This window comes from Pan paniscus, chromosome 14 (genome assembly GCF_029289425.2).
Source record: "Pan paniscus chromosome 14, NHGRI_mPanPan1-v2.0_pri, whole genome shotgun sequence".
Classification (NCBI taxonomy): domain Eukaryota; kingdom Metazoa; phylum Chordata; class Mammalia; order Primates; family Hominidae; genus Pan; species Pan paniscus.
The window spans coordinates 40691089-40710452 of NC_073263.2; the positions used below are offsets into that span (position 1 = coordinate 40691089).

Genomic DNA, 19364 nt, shown 5'->3' on the forward strand with positions numbered 1-19364 from the left:
CCCTGTTTTATTCCTCATATTGGTGATATCTGTTTTCTCTTAATTTTTGTGATTCTTGAAAGAAGTTTATACATTTTATTGATTTAAAAAAGAAACAGGCCGGGTGCGGTGGCTCACGCCTGTAATCCCAGCACTTTGGGAGGCCGAGGCAGGCAGATCACGAGGTCAGGAGATCAAGACCATCCTGGCTAACACGGTGAAACCCCGTCTCTACTAAAAATACAAAAAATTAGCCAGGCATGGTGGCGGGCGCCTGTAGTCCCAGCTACTCGGGAGGCTGAGGCAGGAGAATGGTGTGACCCTGGGAAGCGGAGCTTGCAGTGAGCCAAGATCATGCCACTCCATTCCAGTCTGGGCGACAGAGTGAGACTCCGTCTCAAAAAAAAAAAAAAGAAAAGAAAAAAAAGAAAGAAATAGTCTTTTATTTCATTAAATTTTTCTCCTCTGCTATTTCTTATTTCTAATTTTATTAATTATTGTTCTGATCTCTATATTATTTCCTTCCTTTTTTTTAAGAAAGAGAGACTCTCACTGTGTCACCCAGGCTGGAGTGCAGTGGTGCGATCATAGCTCACTGCAGTCTTGAACTCCTGGGCTCAAGCAGTTCTCCTATCTCAGAGTAGCTGGGACTACAGGACACACCACCATGCCTAATTTTTAAAATGTTTTGTAGAAATGAGGTCTCGCTATGCTGCCCAAGCTGGTCTTGAAGTCCTGGCTCAAGTGATCCTCCCTGCCTTGGCTTTCCTAAGTGCTGGGATAATAGGTGTGAGCCACCAAGCCTGACCTCCTTCTTGATTGCTTTGGGTTTATTTTCCTCTGCTTTCTCTAGTGCCTTATGGTAGGAGCTTAGATTGACTTGAGTCCTTTTCTCATGTTTAATTTAAACATTTAGTGCTACAGTTTTGCTCTCAAAAATCCTTCAGCTGTATCCAACATGTTTTGTTATGTTGTATTTTCATATTCCTTAAGTTTCATTTTTAACTTGAGATTTTCCTCTTTGTCCCAGCAATGATTTAAAATTTATGTTGTTCAATTTCTGTGTGTTTAGAGAGTTTCCTGTTGTCTTTGTTATTGATTACCTGTTTGATTCCAATATTGTCAGAAAACATGCTACGTATACTTTCATTTATTTTGCATTTGTTGAAGTTGTTTTATGGCTCAGGACATGGTCCATCTTGATGAATCTTCCATGAACAATTGAAAAAAAAGTGTACTCTGCTTATTGGGTGGAGTGATGTGTCACTCCATGATTGGTTGATTATATTAGTCAGATCTTCTATATTCTCGCTAATTTACTGTCTAGTAGCTTTGTCACTTGCTGAAAGATCATGTTGCATTTTCCAATAATAATTGTGGAGTTGTCTGTTTTTCCTTTTAAGTCTATCAGTTTTGCTTCATGTATTTTAAGGCTGTTTTTTGGTTTATACACATTTGAGATCATTATGTTTTCCTTGTCAATTGAATTTTTCATTAACATGTATTATCTCTCTCTGTCATCTCTACTCTAGTAGGTTTTTTTTTTTTTGCTTTTATTTATTTATTTATCTATTTTAAAATTTTTTTTTGAGATGGAGTCTTGCTCTGTTTCCTAGGCTGGAGTGCAGTGGTGTGATCTCGGCTCACTGCAACCTCCGCCTCCTGGGTTCAAGCGATTCTCCTGTCTCAGCCTCCCGAGTAGCTGGGACTACAGGTGCCCACTACCATGCCTGGCTAGTTTTTGTATTTTTAGTAGAGATGGGCTTTCACCATATTGGCCAGGCTGGTCTCGAACTCCTGACCTTGTGATCCGCCCACCTCAGCCTCCCAAAGTGCTGGGATTACAGGCGTGAGCCACCGAGCCCCACCACATGCATATTTTTTAGACAGTAGGGAGAAACCTTTTACAGATAAGTTACAAACAAAGAAAAGGCAAATAAACAATTTTGTACAAGAAATTTAACACATTCTGTACAAGTTGTTCACTTTGCTGTCATCATTTGTACTAACTCTTCATAGATCATTTGACCATCACCATCAATATCTAGTTACCTGATCATTTCATCAACCTCGTCATCTGTTAAATTCTCTCCAAGGTTTGTCATCACATGGTGAAGTTCTGTTGCACTAATATAGCCATTGCCATCCTTATCAAACACACAGAATGCATCTCTAATTTCTTCTTCACTGTCTGTGTCTTTCATTTTTCTTGCCATCATTGTTAGAAATTCAGGGAAGTCAACTGTGCCATTACCATCAGCATCTACTTCATTAATCATGTCCTGTAACTCTGCTTCTGTGGGATTCTGCCCAAGAGACCTCATTACAGTTCCTGATTCCTTGTTGTTATAGTTCCATCACCATCTTTGTTAAATAGTGAAAAAGTTTCTTTGAATTCTGCAATCTGCCTTTCAGTCAGTTGGTCAGCCATGCTGCAAGTGCTACCGGTTTCTGAGATGTGACCACGCAGCCACTCAGCTCGCTCGCTCGCTCCACTCAGACTAATTCCTACACATTATTTTTTTTGAGTCGGAGTTTTGCTCTTGTTGCACAGGCTGGAGTGCAGTGGTGCAGTCTCAGCTCACTGCAATCTCTGCCTCTCAGGTTCAAGCAATTCTCCTGCTTCAGCCTCCCCAAGTAGCTGGGATTACAGGCATGTGCCATCATGCCAGGCTAATTTTGTATTTTTTTAGTAGAGATGGGGTTTCACCAGGTTGATCAAGTTGGTCTCGAACCCTGACCTCAGGTAATCCACCTGCCTCAGCCTCCCAAAGTGCTGGGATTATAGGCATGAGCCACCGTGCCTGGCCTATAATTTTTGTTTCAGTAATCAAATATGATTTATAAAATTCATGGTTTATGAAACATACCATTGTATGATTTATAAAACATGCTTTTGTATATGTTTGTATTTCTGCTCTTTCTGTTGTTCCTTTTTCCTTCCTAATCCTCTGAGATATTTGATCATTTATTTTCTATTTAAAGAACTTTCTGTAGCCAATCTTTAAGGATAAGTCTGCAAGCAACAAATTCTTTTATTTTTCATTCATCTGAGAATTCATTCCTAGAGAATAATTTTGGTAAATGTGAACTTTTCAGTAGAAAGTTATTTTCTTTTAGCAATTAAAAAATGCTGTACCAGCTGGACGAGGTGGCTCAGGCCTGTAATCCCAGTGACTCCACAGTCCAAGGTGGGAAAATCATTTAAGGCCAGGAGTTTGAGGCCAGCCTGTGCAACATAGCAAGATCCCGTCTCAGGGAGGGGGAGAGGGAAACTTAGTTGGGCATGGTGATGCTCACCTGTAGTCCCAGCTACTTAGGAAGCTGAGGTGGGAGGATCACTTGAGCCCAGAAGTTGGAGGCTGCAGTGAGGCATGATTGAGCCACTTCACTCCAGCCTGGGTGACAGAGTAAGACCCACTTTGTTTAAAAAAAAAAATTGCTGGGCCACTTCCTTCTGGTCTCCATGGTTTCAGATGAGAAATTGTCATTCAAATAGATATTACCCTACAGATAATGTGTCATTTTTCTTTGGTTTTTAAGATCTTTTCTTTAAGAAGTTTAACTGATTAAATTTGCACTTAGTTTTTAAGAAGTAATTTTTTTTTTTTTTTGAGATGGAGTCTTGCTCTGTCGCCAAGGCTGGAGTGTGGTGGCGGGATCTTGGCTCCACTGCAAGCTCCGCCTCCTGGGTTCATGCCATTCTTCTGCCTCAGCCTCCCGAGTAGCTGGGACTACAGGCGCCCGCCACCATGCCCGGCTAATTTTTTGTATTTTTAGTAGAGACAGGGTTTCACTGTGTTAGCCAGGATGGTCTTGATCTCCTGACCTCGTGATCTGCCCGCCTTGGCCTCCCAAAGTGTTGGGATTACAGGCATGAGCCATTGCGCCTGGCGAAGAAGTTAATTTTGATGTGTCTTGGAATGGATTTCTTTGGGCTTAACCTGTTGGGATTTGCTCAGATTCTTGAATCTGTAGTTTTCTGTTTTTCAACAAATTTGGGAAGTTTCAGCAATTATTTTTTCAAGTACTCCTTCAGTTTCACTCTCTTCCACCACCACTCTCATGGAACTTTGGTGATGCAAATGTTGGCTATTTTGTTATTATCCTACAAGTCTATGAGCCTCTGTTCATTTTTTCCTCTGTTTTTCCCTCTGTTGTTCAATTTGAGTGAATTCCACTGATTGTCCTGAAAGACTCTGATGCTATCCTCTGTTTTGTCCATTCTACTATTGCTGTTTTATTTCTGTTAGTGTATCTTTTGGTTTTGGTTTTGTTTTAGAAATGAGGTCTCACTATGTTGCCCAGGCTGGAGTGTAGTGGCTATTCACAGGCATGATTATAGTACACTACAGCTTCAAACTCCTGGGTTAAAATGATCCTCCTGCATCAGCCTCCTGAATAGCTAAGACACAGGTGCATGCCACCACACCCAGCTCTATTTTTCAGCGTTATAGGTTCCACTTAGTTCTTTTTTATTACTTCAATTTATTTGCTGAGATTTTTCGCTTTTTTTCCCATCGTTTTTAGAGAATTTTTAATAGGCTATTAAAGCATTTTTATGAAGCCTGTTTTGAAGTGCTTGCCAAATAATTCCAATACCTGATTCATCTGTATTGGTATCAGTTGATTGCCTTTTTCTCATTCAAGTTGTGACTTTCTTGGTGCTTGGTATGACTGATACTTTATATGTTGGACATTTTCTTTGTAATATTAGGAGACAGTAACATTTTTTGATCATCTAGTTTATGCTAAACATTGTATTATGTGCTATCTTACATTATTTTAATGAAACTAAGATCTCTGAAAATATATTTTGCTGAGATTTGCACAATTACTGCATTTCTACAAAAATAATAATTTTTGGTTTACACTTTTCTACCAACAGTGTGTTTTAGGATTTCCATTTAATATAGAACTGAGCATATTAGTTAATCATTCAATAATTACATGTTCCAAGCATGAGACGTATAGGACAGAATCCATTACTGAATTGTTCCACTTGGTGCAATGCCTCACATATCTGTTTTCCTTGAGTTCTTTTTTTAAATAAAATATCCTCATCTGAAACTTAAGAGCCTTTGAGAAATACTGAGCAAAATGAAATTTGGAAAGTAATATATGATATTATAGTAGAAATTATGTTCAATATTTCATTACATTTATAATAAAAATAACATAGTTGATCATCCTCAAATCTATGAAATTCATCATAAACACATCATAAATGTCTTTTCCTGTGCTCTCTGCACATTGTCATTTCATAAAAATGAACAATACTTAGACGTCTACACCAGTGATACATAGTTAATGATATGCTGACAGCCCACCACAGTAGGGCTGGGCGTGGTGGCTCACACCTATAATCCCAGCACTTTGGGAGGCCGAGGTGAGAGGATCACCTGAGGTCGGGAGTTCGAGATCAGCCTGACCAACATGGAGAAAACCTGTCTCTACTAAAAATACAAAATTAGCTGGGCATGGTGGTGCATGCCTATAATCCCAGCTACTCGGGAGGCTCAGGCAGGAGAATCACTTGAACCCAGGAGACAGACGTTGCGGTGAGCTGAGATCATGCCACTGCACACCAGCCTGGGCAACAAGAGTGAAACTCTGTCTCAAAATAAATAAATAAATAAAGACACAGTAGTACATGGAGGCCAGAGGCACATGCAGATCACCACCAAATACACACAAAATTAAACATTGGAATATGTATGACAGCCTTTAAAAAATTCATTTCCAAAGAAAATAAATACAAATCAGAGCAGATATGTAATCTTTTTTTTTTCTTCTAGAGACAGGGTCTTGCTCTGTTGCCCAAACTGGAATGCAGTGATGGAATCATAGCTCAGTGTAATCTCTACCTCCTGGGATCAAGAGATCCTTCCACCTCAGCCTCCAGACTAGTTGGGACTACAGGCATGCACCACCATGCCTGGCTAATTTTAAGTTTTGTTATAGACATGGGGTCTTGCTGTATTGCCTAGGCTGGTCTTGCACTCCTACCCTCATGTGATCCTCCTGCCTTGGGCTCCTAAAATGCTGGGATTGCAGGCATGAGCCACTGTGCCTAGCTGAGATATGTAATCTTGAAAAGGAAAAATGGGTTCCACTTTATATTAATCTGATTGAAGAAATGATATAACCACAGAAATAATGCAAAGAAAAAAAGGGTACAAGAAAGTATGTAGCAACCAGAGGAGGGTAGGAGGAGCTCCAGCACAGAAGCCTAGGAAAGACTTGGCCATGCAATTATGGACCTTTAGATCTGGCTCTGTCCAGAAAAACTGTCCATTTGGGTCTCCCCCTACAGTGAAGTCAAATGAACCTGCTTCTCACACCACCTTGACAATGGTCATTAAGATCATCCAAATTGCTCTGTGAATTCTATGTCCATGTCCACCAAGCAAGCTTCTGACAGTAATTCATCTCTCATGAAAATTAGGCCACAAGAATATGTGCTAATCAGGGATCACCAGTATCTAGCTAATTGATATGAAAGTTATATTTTATAATTGTAAATTAATATATCAGTATCATATTTTTGTATATTTGATTCTTATTGATTCGGTTAATATCGGGGGAACCAACCCCTGATAATTCAATGTAAGTTATTTTCTGTTTTCCCTAAGTGTTGGCCAGATTGAGAAATAAAGGGAAAGAGTACAAAAGAGAGAAATTTTAAAGCTGGGTGTCCGGGGGAGACATCACATGTCAGCAGGTTCCGTGATGCCCCTCAAGCCACAAAACCAGCAAGTTTTTATTAGTGATTTTCAAAGGGGAGGGAGTATATGAATAGGGTATGGGTCACAGAGACCACATGCTTCACAAGGCAATAAAATATCACAAGGCAAATGGGGGCAGAGCGAGATCACAGGACCAGGGCAAAATTAAAATTGCTAATGAAGTTTCGAGAATGCGTTGTCATTCATAACTTCTTACCAGGAGACAGGGTTTGAGAGCAGACAACCGGTCTGACTGAAATTTACTAGGCAGGAATTTCCTCATCCTAATAGGCCTGGGAGTGCTACGGGAGACCGGGGCTTATTTCATCCCTTATCTGCAACGGTATAAGACAGACACTCCTAGAGTGGCCGTTTTAGAGACCTACTCCTGGGAATGCATTCTCTTTCTCAGGGCTGTTCCTTGCTGAGAAAAAGAATTCAGCGATATTTCTCCTATTCGCTTTCGTAAGAAGAGAAATATGGCTCTGTTCCACCCAGCTCTCAGGCCGTCAGACCTAATGGTTATCTCCCTTGTTCCCTGAACATCACTGTTATCCTGTTCTTTTTTCAAGGTGCCCAGATTTCATATTGTTTAAACACACATGCTTTACAAACAATTTGTGCAGTTAACGCAATCATCACAGGGTCCTGAGGCGACATACATCCTCAGCTTACAAAAATGACAGGATTAAGAGATTAAAGTAAAGACAGGCATAGGAAATCATAAGAGTATTGATTAGGGAAGTGATAAATGTCCATGAAATCTTCACAATTTATGTTCAGATATTGCAGTAAAGACAGGCATAAGAAATTATAAAAGTATTAATTTGGGGAACTAATAAATGTCCATGAAATCTTCACAATTTATGTTCTTCTGCCATGGCTTCAGCCTGTCCCTCCATTCTGGGTCCCTGACTTCCCACAACAGGTTAACCTGATTCCGTACCCAAACCCCATCACATCAAGGGTAGCAATACCTGAATATCTAAACTTCTAAAGCAGAGAAATAAACCTGGAACATGGTCACTCTACCAAGAAATTGTTACCAGACCTGTGTGGCTGGACACCTGATTCTCCCCTGGCAAATCTTCTATTTCATTCGGTCATCATCAATATTTTTTTCATTTTCAATTTTTAACAGTAGGCAGATATCTAGGTTTAACTGTCTCAAAGGTTTGATATATGACTTAGGGTTGTATATTATTCAGTGTTTATTTAAAAGAATAGAAAAGTCCAAAGACAGGTTCACAATAAGCAAAAATACATACATACATAAATAAGCTTGGAGACTGTTATAAGATTAAAATGAAGTTCTTACAAATACTTAAATCAAAATACAGCAGGAGTTATGACACCAAAATCTTCAATCTTATTTTTAGAGACAGGGTCTCGCTATGTTGCCCAGACTGGACTTGAACTTCTGGGCTCACATGATCCTCCCACCTCAGCCCCTTGAGTAGCTGGAATTATGGATGCACACCACCATGCCCATCTGAAAATCTGCAGTATTGACACTGCACTCTATAATGCCCTTCCTTATTGTTCTCTTGACAGTATCCCCACTGTATATTTGTGAAGATGGCTGAATGTATTGAAGTAGATACTGCTTTTATAAAGTCAAAGCCATTGTAATGTCAAAGCCATAACCATGAGGTTATGGGACTGTTAACTGGTTGGTATCACAACCCTGTTTATGAGAAAAGCATTCAGAACTGCATAGGGGAAGGTGTAGTGAAATATTTATTATAGGATATATCTTGGAGCTGGCATATTCCAAGACAGGCCATGGAACATGACTCTTTTTTTTTTTTTTTTTTTTGAGACGGAGTCTCGCCCTGTCACTCAGGCTGGAATGGAGTGGCATGATCTCGGCTCACTGCAACTTCCACCTCCCGGGTTCAAGCACTTTTCTGCCTCAGCCTACTAAGTAGCTGGGATTACAGGCACCTGCCACCATGCCTGGCTAATTTTTGTATTTTTAATAGAGACAGGGTTTCACCATCTTGGCCAGGCTGGTCTTGAACTCCTGACCTCGTGATCCACCTGCCTCAGCCTCCCAAAGTGTTGGGATTACAGGTGTGATCCACCACGCCTGGCCAGGAATGTGACTTTTAGTAGTGCTTGTGACCAAAACCTACAGAAGAGAAAATGCAGTGTAATATAGAAGTAACCCTTAGAATGACTAATCCAGTTGGATAAAACTCTTCTCGGTTTCTGTACCTACAATGTGAGGGGATGGGAGGTGGGAAAAGTTGGGAAAGTACCTTATACTGGACCTTTTCTGTAGAACTCTCAATTTTTGTACTATTATCATTTGCTAATTTGACATGAAATTTAAGCAACCAGCAATGAGGAAAAATAGAGGAAATACTTAGACTGTAACAGAGCTCTTCAGAGTTCTTTGTTTTGCAACAATCACCTTTCAAAACTTCCCTAACAACTTGGACAGACAAACCCAGTCAAATTTACAGATGCTTGTGGAAAGGTTAGAGAATTTGAAAGAAATAAAAAAGAGTTGGGAGTGAATTTGTGTGTCTTACTGCTTTGGTTTTGTTTCCTAGCATTTATTGGTTCAAATAGATTTGTTGCTTTGCTGACTGTCTGCTATCTTCATAAAAGATAAGAAAACCTCTCAGTGTCCCTCTATAGTGTGAGAAACATGATTTATAATAACATTATTTCATAATTGAAAGTATTGTTTCATTGTCTGGGAAAATGAGCGCATCAGAATTAACTTGTAGTTTTAGAGGCCAGTGGGTTGCTATAACAACCAGAACAACAATGGTGTAATAACAGCTCTCCCTGAAAGCTGGAGAACTCACTAAATGACAAGAGCTACAGATGCAAGTGTTTGTCATATGAATTCAAACAAGAACCAAATACATTCATTTATTTCTTTCATGACCACTGACTGACTCCATGCCTGGCACTATGCTAGGAACTGGTGAAATAGACGTGGTCCCTCCCGTGATGGAGTGAACAATCTAATGGAGAAGACCGATAATAAACAGTTTTAAAAAAAAAAGATAAATGGAATAATCTCAGCATGTTTAAGGCCCTTTGGTAGAGAAAGCATTGTTCTCTGATACTGGACAAGCAGAGAAGGGTTGCTCCAGTATGGGACATGGAGAAGCACCTGGTCATATCATAAATCTTGCCTTTAAGGCTATATGAGCTCTAGTAAAGTGAAGGAAAAAAAGAATGGAGTCTTACAGTCTTTATTAGTAAAAATAATTTAAGGGAAGAAACTGCTAACTGAAGCATGATCATTTTTTACTAGAAGGGTTTAACACGTAAATTCCCAGAATTCTTGAATTAGGAGGATTCAACATTAAAATAAGAGTTATTTGTGTGTTTTAAAACAGTATTGTTTTGGGCCAGGCGCGGTGGCTCACACCTATAATCCCAACACTTTGGGAGGCTGGGAGGCCAAGGCAAGTGGATCAACTGAGGTCAAGAGTCCGAGACCAGCCTGGCCAACATGGTGAAACCCCGTCTCTACTAAAAATACAAAAATTAGTCGAGCGTGGTGGCACATGACTGTAGTCCCAGCTACTCGGGGGGCTGAGGCGGGGCAATTGCTTTAACCCAGGAGGCAGAGGTTGCAGTGAGCCGAGATTGCGTCACTGCACTCCAGCCTGGGCGACAAAAAAAAAAAAGTATTGTTTTATTTCAGCTTTACTCATAATAGCCAAAAACTGGAAACAAGCAAATAAAACCAAATGTCCTTCAGTGGATGAATGATTAAACAAACTGTGTTATATACATACCATGGAATACTCTGGCAATAAAAAGGAAATGAACTTTTTTTTAAGAATAAAAGCTTTATTGAGATATAATTCACATACCATAAAGTTCATCTTTTTAAAGTTTACAGTTCAGTTGTTTTTAGAACACTGACAATACAAACACTACTTAGATAATTGTGCAAAAATCACCAGTAATTCCAAAACACTGTCATTACTCCCAAAAGAATCTCCATATCTATTAGCATTACCATATCTATTAGCATTACTCCCCATTTCCACCTTATTGTCCATATGTTCACGCCCCAGACCTCAGCAACCCTTAATCTATTCTCTGTCTCTATGGATTTGCTGATTCTGGATCTCTCATATGAATGGAATCATACAATGTTTCCTTCTGTTTCTGGCTTCTTTAGCTTAATATGCTCAAGAGTCATCTCTGTTATAGCATGCGTCAGAACTCTATTTTTTTATGGATAAATAAGATTCCATTGCACTGATATTGACCTTTTGCTCATCTGTTTGTCAGTTGATGAGCATTCGGGTTTTTCCTCCTTTTTGTCGGTTATGAATAGTGCTGCTATGAACATTAGTGTACCAGTTTTTTCTGTACTTATGTTTCCAGTTCTCCTGGTTATGTATCTAGGAGTGGAATTGCTGGGTCATATGGTATCTCTATTAACTTTCTGAGGAACAGAAAACTGTTTTCCAAAGCCATTGTACCATTTTACACTCCTACCAGCAGGTATGAGGATTTCAGTTTTTCCACATCCTTGCCATCCTTGCTTTTGTCTTTTTTTGAATTTTCATGTCAAAGGGGTAATGTTCCAATGAGGTCGTAACAAGGCTTGGGGAAGGCACATTTCACACATGCACGTGAAACCCCAGTCAGCACGCTTATAAACTACAAAAGGATCTGCTTTTGCTTTTTATTATAGCCATCCAAGTAGGTGTAAAGTGGTATTTCATTGTGGTTTCATTTGCATTTCCCTAATGTGTTGAGTATCTTTTCATGTGCTTGTTGGTCATTTGTCTATCTTGTTTGAAGCAATGTCTGTTCAAATCTTTTCTCAATTTTTCAGTTGGGTTATTTGTCTTTTTATTGTTGAATTGTATCAGTTCTTTACATATTCTAGACACATGTTCCTTATCAGATATATGATTTGCAAATATTTTCTCCCAGTGTGTGAGTTGTTTTTTTACTTTTTTTTCACTCACATTATGTATGTTGATGTTATGATTTGAAGCACAAAAGTTTCATTTTGGTTAAGTCTAATTTCTTTTGTTGAACTACTGATTGTTTTTTAAAAAATAAATGCCCTGTACATCAAGCTGTATACAGAGTGTACTCTGAAATAGGTCAAATTAAAAGAAGTCCTGACTATGGAGATTTTCAGTGAGCTGTTAGGTCAACTCGTGGTTAATTCTCTGGGAATGAGCCTTTTTGGGCTTCAAATCTGTTCTTTTCTCTCCAGTGGCTGCTAAGCTCTACTTTCCACAACTACTATAAATGTGAAGCTATTGAGTTTCAAGGCTTCCATGGAGCTGGGGAGAGGTGTATAGGATTAGAGCAAGTTAAAACACCATAGGCTTTCTGTTCTTACTGAGATTCAGCTGTTTTTCTTAGGTAAACATTCCTTGGAATGTGGCAAGCTTTTAGTTAATTTCCACAATTCTAATAAGTTTATGTCAACAGCTTTTGCTAATGTCCTCATTGCTTTTATGGGAGCAGATTTTCGGTGTGACATTACTGTACCATTTGGAATGTCTACTGATATACACGATAACTTGGATAAATCTCAAGAGAATTAAGCTGAGTGAAAACATGATCTCAAAAGATTAAATACAGTATGATTCCATTTATATAACTTTTTTTTTCTTTGAGATAGGGTCTTGCTCTGTCGCCCAGGCTGGAGTGCAGCAGCACAGTCATAGCTCACTGTAACCTCAAACTCCTGGGCTCAAGTGATCCTTCTGTCTCAACCTCCCGAGTAGCTAGAATTACAGCCACCACACCTGGCTAATTAAAAATTTTTTTTTGTAGAGATGTGGTCTTGCTATGTTGCCCAGGCTGGTTTGAAACTCCTGACCACACATGATCCTGCCACCTCAACCTTCCAAAGCACTGGGATTACAGGCATAAGTCACCATGCCCACCCTATATAACAAATTTAAAATGACAAAATTACAGAGATGAATTACAGATTAGGGGTTGACTAGGGAGATGAGGAGGGAAAAGCCTGTGGCTATAAAAGCAAGGCACTGGCTGGGCACAGTGGCTCACGCCTATAATCCCAGCACTTTGGGAGGCCAAGGCAGGCGGATCACCTGAGGTCGGAAGTTTGAGACCAGCCTGACCAACACGGAGAAACTCTGTCTCTACTGAAAATACAAAATTAGCTGGGCGTGGTGGAGCATGCCTGTAATCCCAGCTACTTGGGAGGCTGAGGCAGGAGAATCACTTGAACCTGGGAGGTGGAGGTTGTGGTGAGCCGAGATCGCCCCATTGCACTCCAGCCTGGGCAACAAGAGCAAAACTCCGTCTAAAAAAAAAAGCATGGCACAAAGGATATTTGTAATAGAACTATTTTATATCTTGACTGTGTTGATGTTCTCATGAATCTACATGTTAATAAACTTCATAGATTTAAATATACACACACCAAACGCATGCATGTAAAAGTGATAAAATGTGAATTTTAATGATTTGTATCAATGTCATTTTCTTGGTTGTGATATTTTACTATAGTCGTGCAAAGTGTTACCAATGGGAAAAACAAGTGAAGGATATACAGGATCTCTCTGTATTATTTCTTACAACTGCATGTGAATTTACAATAATCTCAAATTTTTGTTTGTAAAACAAAAAGGAGTATCATAGCTCATAATAGAAATTATATAAGGAAAATTATATTACATAATTGAGAGAAGCAATTCAAAATATTCTCTGGCAGCTGTTTTGAGGTTTTTATAAACACAAAATGATACTGTAAATATATATTGAATATATTAATACTAGGATACCCTGATTAAGATAGACAGCACAAGAACTGAGTGAGCAACTAAGTGCTGAATAGATTATTATGGCTAATGAGGTGGGCTTCAATAGAAGGGCAGATAAGTAGATTACTCCATATACCACTGCAAAAATGATTCAGGCACAGAAAATGCTCTGTAGCCTAACTTTTGTGAGGTACGCCTTCCTAAAACATTCATATATGTGATTCATTTAAAATAGAATTGCAGAATCATAGGTGTTTCAAGTATAGGCATGAATGATTCTGTAATAAGCTAAACAAGACAAAGCTCCACCAAGATGCTTGGAACATGCTAGAACTGAGTTAAAACTGAATATGGTATATTTCTTATCCCTCATATAACTAAAAAATATTCATAAATATATATATATATACATATATATATTTTAGAGACAGGGTCTCACTCTGTCACTCAGGCGGGAATGCAATGGCATGATCATAGCTCATTGCAGCCTCAAACTCATGGGCTCAAGTGATCATCTCTCCTCAGCCTCCCAAGTAGCTAGGACAACAGGCATGCACAACCACACCTAATTTTTTTTTTTAATTTTTATTTTATAGAGGCAGGGTCTCACTATGTTGCTGAGGCTTATCGTGAATGCCTGGCCTCAAGCAATCCTGCCTAGGCCTCCCAAAGTGCTGGGATTACAGGCATAAGCCACCATGCTCAGCCTAAAAATGGCATATTCTGGTGTCTAATATCTAATCTGAAGAAATTTCAAGGTACCACTCATAAAATGTGTCCCCAGCATGCTATTATTCCAAAGACTTCAACTTAATTTTGTCATATTTACTTTCAAGGCAAAATGGAACCCTTCTATGTTGATAAAATGTTTTATTTATGGTAAGATTTGAGGACTTTACATATTTAGAGGAATTCTTGTTTTAGACATATTATTAGTATGTCTTCATCAAAAAGATGTGAAATCCGTTAAAGCCCCACCTCCACAGATCTCATTTTAAACACTAGGGTATGCCTCCCCTTTCTCCAAATCTTCTGGGTTTCCTGACAAGTTGTAGAGTTGGCTGATTCTAGTTTTCTGTCATTTCTCCCTTCTTTTTTTTTTTTTTTTTTTGGAGATGGAGTCTCACTCTATCGCCCAGGCTGGAGTGCAGTGGCGTGATCTTGGCTCACTGCAACCTCCTCCTCCCCGGTTCAAGCAATTCTCCTGTCTCAGCCTCCCGAGTAGCAAGGACTACAGGCGCACACCACCACACCCGGCTAATTTTTTGTATTTTAGTGGAGACGGGGTTTCATCGTGTTGCCCAGGCTGGTCTCGAACTCCTGACCTCAGGCAATCCACCCACCTTGGCCTCCCAACATTTCTCCCTTCTTTAACATTAACAAACAGAGCTGACATGAGAAAAAGAGAGGACTTAAGTTCTTAGAACATTGTGAACTGGATACACAGCTATTAAGAGTCCTTGGTATTTCAGAGATCTCAAGCATTATTATCAGCATGGTAACTTTAACGTTGATTCCAGGTATAATTAAATATCTCATGATAGTAAACGCACAAAGGCTTTTGAAAAATTTAGACTGCATTTTGAAATAAATATGATGTGATATCTTTAAATTTTTACTGTAATACTGTGCAAATTGTTTAGATTTAGAAATGATTTTATTGCTCCTTAAGCATTCATTCAATTCTTATTCAGTGAATACACAGAACATAGGTAGTATTTGGGAAGGTACATCTTATTATTACCTTGATATAATTATATCATAACTGTGAATTTAAATATAAAAATAATTTAATATTTATTAAATTAGCTAAATGCTCTCATTGAGATTATCTGAACTGACATGGTCAAAATAAAATACAAAAAAATATAAATACTAAATAGAATACTAAAATATAAGCATAATATAATACTAAAAATAATACTGTGTTTTAATACTTTAAAACTTATCATCACTGAAGGGTTTGATTGGGTTTTGTTTTCAATTAAAGCCAATTTTTCACACTCTTTCTCCATTGTTCTAAGATGACTTTTAGTTGGGCCCTCTCTTGATTCAGAGTTCTGAGTAAGGAGTCAGAAATTCCAGACCACGTGCCCTAAGGTGCATCAGGACTAGACTGGAGGACCAAATAAATCTCAAGCAGAGCAATAGTCTAGGTATGGTGGCTCACACCTGTAATCCCAGCACTTTGGGAGGCCAAGGCAGGCTGATCCCTTGAGCTTAGGAGTTCAAGACCAGCCTGAGCAACATGGTAAAATCCTGTCTCTACAAAAAATACAAAAAAAAAAAAAAAGAACAATAGTGATTTTACTTTCTGAGTCCTGTTTGAGGTAGTGCTATTCAGCAGGCAAGAGTGTGTACTAGAAAGTGCTTTAAGAGATAGGAAACACAGTTCTAATTCCAGTTTTATGAATAACTAGCAGTACAAGCCTTGGTAAATTATTTAAAGTTCCTTGGGTTTATATAAGAAAACTGGGCTCTACCAGGGACGTTGAGGCTTCAGTGAGCTGTGATAGCACCACTAGACACCAGCCTGGGCAACAGAGTGAGACCCTGTCTCAATTAATAAATAAAAAAAGAAAATTGGGCTCTAATATTCATGATTCTAACTGACAAAAAATTAAGAATCAACTTATGATGAAGAACAATATACAGAAATTGAGGCCACTAAAGGATTATGTAAAAACATAAATTTATATTATATATATCTTATATTGTTAAGATCTAGAATATGAGCGGTTCTATTTTACAGTAACACTTCCAATCTTAAATGTTTTTTCAACTCTGTTCAAGGCTCTTTGATTAGTGTTATGAGGGCTATAAAGATGAAATAAACCTTATCCCCTGATCTCAGGAAGCTTACCAGTTAGTAGGTTCACCCTCTCTTCAAGCACCCTTGCCCATGGGGCTCCCCTTTCAGCAGAAATTCTTGCATTCTAATTCAAAGAAAGAAAACATTAGAGGTATAAGCTACCTGATGTCCAAAGCCATACCCAGAAATTCATCTCCATCTATATCAACCTTTCCCTTCTGCCATAGCTGTAGCTTAAATCAGAGGTGGGCCAAAAGCCTGTGATATGGGACACCAAATACATCTACTAATGTCTCCAAATCAAGACTCCCGTGTTCCCAAATCCATTAAACAGCAGCACCATCCATTTAGTCAACTGTGACGGAGAAGCTAATTGTGCCCTCATCCATTCTCCTTCCTTTTAGTAATAGAGCTTTTGGGATATGGGATAAGTGAGAAGGCTAAGCCAGTAAGTTCCCAGAGGAGAAGGCAAGGGGATTGGAAAAAGTTTAGGGATTAAGGGAGAGAACCCTGGGCACCTTGGAGGCTTAATTTCTGCCACTCCTAGGAATACTAGACCTAATAGCAAAAATATGAGGCAAGTTTGTGTCTCTCTGTGTTAAAGGTATGCAGGGGCCCATTTGTTTATTAAAAAATCATTATTCAGCATGATATGAAATTTAACTTTTGGCTGTGAATTTATTGTGGAAGGATAATTGTAGGGATATCTGAAATGACCATGATAACAATAATGCCTGCAGACATTGTGAACCACCTGAATCTGAATACAGAAAACCGAACATGTTTATATTAAAATATATTCATTTATTAACACTATTTATTAATAGAGCTCCGTGAGTTTTAGCAAGGCACATCCATTTAGTGACAATATTTCCCAGTTCATCTTGCAACTGGGCATGGTGATATGATTAAGTTCTCCCCAATAAAAAAAATGGCAAAAGTGATGTAAACGTCCTTTAAAATGAAAAGATTTTTTGCCTTCCATTTCCTCTTTCCCCTTTTTCACAGGCTGAAAACACAGATACAATTCTGGTGAATGTGCTTTGCTCATGAGGACAGACAACTCACTGGGGGTTGGGAGGATAAATGATAAAAGAACCTGGGCCTGTGAACAACCCCATGGGGCAGAACTAGTCTGCAATGCCTGGCTGTTCACTTCTGGACTGAATGTATACAAAACGGTTTCTACCTTACATTCCAGGGCCTCTTTGATATGGAAGTTTGGCCTGTACTCTAACACAACATCCAAGCAAGAAACGGGAAATCACTTTAGTCATACTCCCTACAGCTCCCTCATCTCCAAACATACAATTTTAGGTCCAGATAATTTAACTGACTTATCTGTTCCTTCCTCATCAATTCCATAACTACTCCCCCTGTTGAGAACCACATTATGTCACTGTCTGGACTACAACAACACATCCCTTTAAATGTTCTTCTTGCTGCCACAATCTTGCACTGTCAGTACATCCAGAAGGGCCTCAATAAAACAAATCCGATTTTGTCAAATCCCTATTTTAAAATTCTCAATGAATTCACATTGTATGCAAAAAAAATCAAAAAGTCCAAACTCCTTGACGGCATATAAGACCTTCAAGAGCTGATGCCTACCAACTTTTCCAGCTTGTTCTTATGCCAAGCTTCCCCTTCCATCCTAGGATCAGGTTACATCAAAATACATGCTGTACTCTGAACATTCCCACCTTTGCAACTCTGCAGTCTCTGTAGAATCTGCCACAATAGGAACTATAACCTTTATTGAGGTTATTTGCTTACCTATTGGTTTTCCTCAACATTTCCCAACTTTATCTCTTACAAGTGATCAGAGTCCTAGAACCCACAGGGAATTTTCTGCCAGAGAATACATAAAATATTGCCGCTTTCCACTGGGTTTTTAAAAAAGTTGTTACTATCTAAATTACTAATATAAAGAGAGAAGCATACCAATGGGGTTTCTAAGTTGGTACACTGCAGTTCTTGGGACTCCTGGCAGTCATTTTAGCTGTCAGGTGATAAAAATCTAGCCTGACAGATGATGTAGTAGAGATTGCTGTTTGTATCCCAATGTTCTTTCTCAGCGTTCTTCAAGAAGGAACCACTGAATTTTAACTGGATACATGTTGACAGAATAAAGACTACCTTTTCCTTGCAGCTAGGTGTGGCCATGTAGTTAAGATTTGGCCAATGTCATGTGACCAGAAGTGATATGTACAATTTCCCTTACAGAACAGGGTCATGCCCTTCCAACATCCCATCCTGATGGCTGGAATATGGACATGAGGGTGAACCACCTTGGACCATGTGAAACAGGGTAACACCCCAAGGGCAGTAGAACAGGAAGACAACAAGCCTGGGTCTCAGATAACTTTGTAGATCAGGATCCACATAAAAGATTGGACTGTTATATGAGAAATCCTTTTAAAGATCTATAAGGTCTCTCTTGCATACAACCAACTTATGTGCTAACTAATGTATAAAGTGAGAGAAAACCTCATCCTATGACATATTCTCTGTACTAATAAAGCCTTGAAGACATTGACATTCTGGATCAGGCTGTGCCTTGAGGTGAGAACCATTGCTATTTGCTAGGTTCCCCAAAATTAACGAATAACTTGTCCCTAAAAGAATATTCTTAAGATATGGTGGGTCTGGCTGGGTGCGGTGGCTCACACCTGTAATCCCAGCACTTTGGGAGGCCAAGGTGGGTGGATTACGAGGTCAGGAGTTCGAGACCAGCCTGGCTAACACAGTGAAACCCCATCTCTCCATTGGAGAGACTCCCCACAGAGTAGGAGAAAATGTCTCAGATATGGAGAGAATAATATGCAACAATATCTGTTCCCTGCCTGCCCTGTGCTTTGGACCATGTTGAGTCCACAAGGGTAAAGTGAGAAACAGAAGCTGTTGGCAAAGCTCTAGGTGACAAAATAGCCCAGAGTTAAGAAAAGGGCATAAAACCTATTGCCTATAAGGTACTCCTCTAAAATTTGGCAACTTCTCTGAACGGTACCTTTTTGTTGTTATTTTTCATTTAAAAACTGTCTTGTATCTAATCAACTCTATGGTTCTCAAATAGATTATCAATTAATTCTCTTG

At 39.1% G+C, this 19364-nt stretch overlaps 1 non-coding gene and 1 pseudogene across 1 annotated transcript; both read right to left on the reverse strand.

The window, feature by feature from the left end:
* Window positions 1–1830: 1830 nt before the first annotated feature.
* On the reverse strand, window positions 1831–2425 carry LOC100982471 (calmodulin-1-like; annotated as a pseudogene).
* Window positions 2426–11262: 8837 nt separating this feature from the next.
* On the reverse strand, window positions 11263–11369 carry LOC112436932 (small nucleolar RNA U13). The gene has a single exon (XR_003025600.1). It is a non-coding gene; the product is annotated as a small nucleolar RNA U13 (small nucleolar RNA).
* Between the last annotated feature and the right edge of the window lie 7995 nt (window positions 11370–19364).